This window comes from Dipodomys ordii, unplaced genomic scaffold, assembly GCF_000151885.1.
Source record: "Dipodomys ordii isolate 6190 unplaced genomic scaffold, Dord_2.0 Scaffold60, whole genome shotgun sequence".
In the NCBI taxonomy this organism is placed as follows: Eukaryota; Metazoa; Chordata; class Mammalia; order Rodentia; family Heteromyidae; genus Dipodomys; species Dipodomys ordii.
In genome coordinates, this window is record NW_012267276.1 from 941,723 (window position 1) to 947,722 (window position 6,000).

Below are 6,000 nucleotides of genomic sequence, written 5' to 3' on the forward strand. Positions count from 1 at the left end.
AAAGAATGGATGAGAACAGGAAGGCTTACTTATGCCTTAATAAGGGAACATTAGTGTCCAAAGGCCGGAGCAGGCATGATTTACGTGCAGCCTGCTGAACTGATGACGAGGTGCCCTGCAGAGCTCTGCATATCATGACTGAGGCTGACCTGGAGCTTACCACACACAGGACTGCAGAAGGCAAAGCTTGGCTAGCAAGGGGAGGTGCTCAGACCTGGTCCTGCAAACACCCAGGCGGGCCTGCCTTACCTGGAAGGCTAAGGGTATGGGGATTTCCAGAAAGTACCGCAAAAGTCTTTCCAGATTGGCTACCCTATTAAATAAATTCTAGCATGAGAGTGTCCTTGTTCTGAAATCAGAATTGCCCTTCAAAAGCCTTTCCTTTCAAACCACAATTAATGTCAGGTATGGTGAGGCACACCTGATATCCCAACTATGCAGGAGGCAGAGGTGGGAGGATAGCTATCTGAGGTCAGCCATAAAAGTGTGAGATCCTGCTGGGCACACCAGTGGCTCGTACCTGTAATCCTAACTACTCAGGAGGCTAAAATATGAGCATCAAGGTTTGATACCAGCCCAAGCAGGGAAGTCTGTGAGACTCTTATGTCCAATCAATCACCAAAAAGCCAGAAGTGGAGCTATGGCTCAAGTTGTACAGTGTTAGCCTTGAGCAAAAAGCTTAAGGACAGTGTCTAGGCCCTGAGTTCAAGCCCCAGGACTGGCACAAAAAATTAGGTGTTCTCTCCCTGAAAAATAACGAAAGCATAAAAGGCTGGAGGCATGGCTCAAGTATTAGAACACCTGCTTAGTAAGTGTGAGACCCTAAGTTCAAACCTCAGTATAGGAACAAAGGAAGGAAGGAAAGAAGGAAGGAAGGAAGGAAGGAAGGAAGGAAGGAAAGGAGGGAGGGAGCCATTAGGAAGTAGCTGCTTACAAGAGAAGAAAAAAAATTGGAAGAAGGTTTTAAGACTTTGTATCCAAGATGAAAATACCAGACATCAAAGACAACAAACACTGAAGAAGTGGGAATTCCTGCTTTCTGAATTAAGGCAAAAACCAGGTGTATCTTTGGACCGGCCCCTTATAGGAGCTGAGAACTACACAGAGTTGGAGTCGATTCCAATCCATCATGACTCAGTGCACAACACAGGCATTTAAGATCCAATCTAAGTCAGGCACACAAGATCGGAAAAATCTCTGCCCAGCTCTACCTTCCTGGAGGTCACAAAGGAAAAGACAAAGACAATGAACAATCTACATGCAGTGGGCTGACCACACAGAAGCTGGAAGTCTGGACAAGTGCAGAATGTTGAAAGAATGTTAAATTTTTAAATTATTTTATTTATTTTAATTATTTTATTTACTGTTTGTTTTTTTTTTTTTTTGCTGATACTGGGGATTTAACTTAGGGCACAGGCACTGTCTCTTAAGCCATACCTCCACTTCTGGTTAACTGGATATTAGAATCGCAAGGACTTTTCTTCCCTGGCTAGCTTTGAACCATGATCCTCAGGTCTTAGCCTCCTAAGTAGCTAGAATTGCATTTTAGTCACCAGTACTGAGCTTTTCAGAATATTTCTAGCTTGTTCCTGAAATGTTTCCCAAGATGCCCCCAAAACACTGGAAAACCACTTTCAAAGGATCACTAGGGGTCAAAGGATCTGTTAGTTAGAAAAGACTCATTTTAAAAGTGCATTTTGTGGGCTGGGAAGGTGGCTCAGTGGTAGAGTGCTTGCCTTGCATGCATGAGGCCCTAGGTTCCATTCCTCAGCACCACATAAGCAGAAAAAAGCCGGAAGTGGCGCTGTCGCTTATGTGGTAGGGCTCTAGCCTTGAGCTGAAGAGCTGAGAGACAGCACCCAGGCCCAGAGTTCAGCCCCCATGATTGACAAAAAAAAAAAAAAAAAGTGCATTTTGCCAGGCATTGGTGGCTCACATCTAGAATCCTAGCTACTCAGGAGGCTGAGCTCTGAGGATCTCAGTTCGAAGCCAGCTCAGCAAGGAAAGTCAGAATCTAATTTGAGATAACTCCAATTATCACCAAAAAAAAAAAAAAAAGCCAAAAGTAGAGCTATGGCTCAAATGGTAGAATGCTAGCCTTGAGCAAAATAAGCTCAGGGACAGTGCCCAGGCCCTGAGTTCAAACCCTTGGACCACCACAAAAAATGTGCATTTTTATTATCAACTAACCAAGTACCTACTGCTTTAAATGGGGGCAATGGATGAATTTATATTTTCAAAGATGAATTTGTTTCGTTTTGCTAAGAGTAAGTCCTCCTTTACCACACTTGCCCCTAATCTATGGCAGCCTGTACAGCTAATTTTAACTAATGCCAACAGCTCCTGACAAGCAACAGAGACAGAGCCATTATAAGCAAGGATGCCAGGTCGCCGGGAACACACTTGATTTCTAAACTTACATTCCATAGTTGAAGACTCAAGTGTGTTTATTACAACATTCATGCACGATCCTAATTAAGAAGTTGTTCCATGCTAACATCTCCCTCAATCCCGAGACAGAACGGAAAAGTTAAAAAGTCAAGTCAACTATTCAGCTGGTATCAAGTTCTCATGTCCTGAAAAACATAGTATAAGAAACCCAAAGGTAAGTAAGATTTACACTCTCAGAGTATTTGTTATTTGCAATGCCTGGGAGGGATTGGGGGCGGGGGAGGTATCAATCTCTATCTAGACTGGGCACTGGTATTTCATACCTGTAATCCTAGCTATGCAGGAGGCTGAGATCTGAGGATCCTGATTCAAAACCAGCTGGGGCAGGAAGTAGCTCAAGTGGTAGAGTGCTAGCCTTGAACAAAAAAGAGCAGGGACAGTGCCCAGGCTCTGAATTCAAACCCTTGGACCAGCTCACTCTCTCACTCTCTCTCTCTCTCTCTCTCTCACACACACACACAAATATCTATACAACAGTATTAATGAAAAGTGCCAAGTTTGTACTTTCTCATGTTTTGAGGGTTTTGGGGTTGGGTTTTTTTTTGGCAGTACTGGGTTTTGAACTCAGAGCCTCATGCTTGGCTAGGCAAGAACTCTAGCCCAATGCTGGGCACTAGTGGTTCATACCTGCAATCTTAGCTACTCAGGAAGCTGAGATCTAAGGATTGTGGTTCAAAGCCAGCCGGGGTAGGAAAGTCCATGAGACTCTTATCTCCAATTAACCACCAGAAAACCGGAATTGGCACTGTGGCTCAGGTGGTAGAGTGCACGCCTAGAGCTGAAGAGCACAGGGACAGTGCCCAGGCCCAGAGTTCAAGTTCCACAATCGGGGGGGGAAAAAAAAGAACTCTAGCCAAGAGCTATATCTCAGTCCCCAAGCCAACGAACACCTCAATTGACCTGAGGTCAGAGACCCCTGGCTCAGCAACATTTAAACTGGGACTCACAGAAATCATGTGATAATGTTTGTTGTTTTACCACCAGGCCTTTTGGGTGATTAGTTCTGTACTTACAGATGAGGAAGGCAGACAAATTAGAATAAAAGTTCTGCTACTGGGGTACATAAGAAGCAGCACCTGTACCTGAGCTGCAAGTTCTGGAGCACCAGTTCCTACAATCAAAGATAATATAAATGATACAAATACAAATGATGTTTGCATAATTACAAGACAACACTTCCAGCAGAGTGTTGGTGGCTCTCACTTGTGATCCTATGAGGCTGAGTTCTGACTATCACAGTTCAAAGCCAGCCTCGCCAACAAAGTTTGTGAGCTTCATCTCCATTAACCCCCACAAAGGCTGGAAGTGGAGCTGTATTTTAAGTGGTAGAGTACCAGCCTTGAGCAAAAATGCCAAGCCAGAGCACAAGGCCCTGAGTTTAAGGCCCCAGTACCAACAGACAGACAGACAGACAGACAGACACACACACACACACACACACACACACATACATTTTCCAACACTGAAACCTCACCCTCACAACCCACCTACAGGTCTGTGGGTTTAGACCTGGAATACACTGAGGCTTTGTCACTGTGCCTATCATAGCTAGCCTGAAAAAAAACAAACAGCTCCCCCCAAAAAGCTGGGTTGCTACTCAAAGCAGGTGTGGCAGCACCAGCCTTCTCTTAGAGCTAGTCAGGAAGGAGCAGAAGCTCCAGCCACACTGCAGATGCACACTCTACATCCTGAGCACGTTTGGTGGGTAGTGAAATTTGAGAGGCCGGGATGCTGGACCTGAGCACCAGGCCTTTCCCACCCCTCCAAGTGACTGAGCAAGTCCCTGGGCTAAAGCAAGATGTCTAATGTCCGAGAGCACTTTGTATCCTTCCCTCAGCCCGCACTCATCTCCTGTCAGCCAGCATGAGCGAGAACTCCCACCCAGCTGAGAACCACAGTCCGGAGCTCAGCCCCTCTTTACCCTACCTGACTCTACTCCCAGATTCCTCCGCTCCTCCCTCCCCTCTCCCCTCCCCCCCCACATACCTGAATTTCCCTTTTCTGCCTCCTCCTGGCACGTCCCTCACATTAATTTAATTATAACCACTTCGAACATATGGAAAACACAGAAAGCAAGCCATCCGTGTACTTGCCACCTGGATTTGACAAATAAGGAAAAATGTACCTGATTTTACCTCATCTTCCTCTTTTTGCAGAAATAAAGAGTTCTTGGGCGAGGCCCCATGTCCTTCCCTTCTCTCACCTGCTATTCCTGAATTTACTCCTTTCTCAGCTGCTATGACACCCAGAATTAACAGGGCAGAGGTCCCCTACACTTCCCCAGGGCAGGCCCACTACATTGTTCATGGCACTCAGGGCTGCAAGCCCACCCAACAGTCCTTCTGATTAACAAGTGAAATCCAAGTACCTTAATCCTTATTAATACTGATAACTTAGGAGCTTCTTGAATAAACAATATACCTACTGTGTGCCAAGGCTCACGTCTGTAATATAAGCTACTTCGGAGGCCAAGACTACTGGGATTGCAGTTCAAGGCCAGCTTGGATAGAAAAGCTTGAAAGACATGAAGAGCTGGGTGATGTGGCCCAGGACTGTTATTTTAACTAAGACAGGAAGCTTTACATAGGTGGATTCACAGGACAGGAAGAGAAGCTTTATCTCAAAAATAACGAGCCAATATCAGGGCTGAGAACATGATCTAGTATGCTGATGGTTCACACCTGTAATCCTGGCTACTCAGGAGGCTGAGATCTGAGGATCACAGTTCAAAGCCAGCCTGCGCAGGAAAGACCATGAGACTCTTATCTCCAATTAACTACCAAAAAACTAGAAGCAGAGCTGTGGCTCAAAGTGGTAGAGTGTTGGCTAGCCTTGAGCACAAAAGCTCAGGGACAGCACCCAGGCCCTGAGTTCAAGCCCTACAACCAAAAAAAAAAAAAAAAGCAGTATACCTAAATTGAAAAAAAACATTTTAGGGACTGGGAAGGTGGCTCAGTGGTAGAGCACTTGCCTTGCATGCATGAGGCCCTGGGTTCGATTCCCCAGCACCACAAAAACAAAAAACAAAAAACATTTTATTCTCTTTGGAAATAACAAGTGACTAACTACCTAGTAGATGCTAGAGCCTGCATGGTTTCTAGACCCTGAAATCACACTCAACATCATCACCCTCATTTCCTGTTCCACACTGACTTTCTCTGCAACCATCCAGCCCCACTTTGCAAAGAAACTGACTTTATCATGAGGAACATGGTCACCATCATACTGTCGACTTTGTGAACTGCCCCCAGGGAAGTAGCATCTGACAGCTTTTGCTGGGTTTCCCTCAAAAATGTAAGGTTGGGAATGGTGATGATAGAAGACCAGCTTTGAGAGAAAGAGCTAAGACACAGCATCCATACCCAGAATTCAAGCTCCACTACCAGCACAAAACAAAATCTGGAACCCTCCCCACAAAAATATTTGGTATAGCGTGTGCTTAAAAATTCATATGCAAAAGTTGCAGAGCTTCTGCATGGCAAAGGACATAGCTAGCAAGATCAATAGAAAGCCCACGGATTGGGAGAAGATCTTTACTAGCCATACAAC

The 6,000-nt window shown here is 45.2% G+C and overlaps 1 protein-coding gene across 6 annotated transcripts in view; it reads right to left on the minus strand.

The window, feature by feature from the left end:
* Rftn1 (raftlin, lipid raft linker 1) overlaps nt 1-6,000 on the minus strand; it is a 220,469-nt gene that overhangs the window by 203,695 nt on the left and 10,774 nt on the right. Inside the window, exon 1 of one of the 6 annotated variants that reach the window (XM_013022170.1) lies at nt 3,534-3,562. The exons of the other annotated variants lie outside the window; for them this stretch is intronic. The gene's annotated coding sequence lies outside the window, so the exon portion shown is untranslated. Of the gene's footprint in view, nt 1-3,533; nt 3,563-6,000 lie in introns of those variants that run through there. 6 annotated transcript variants of the gene reach the window in all.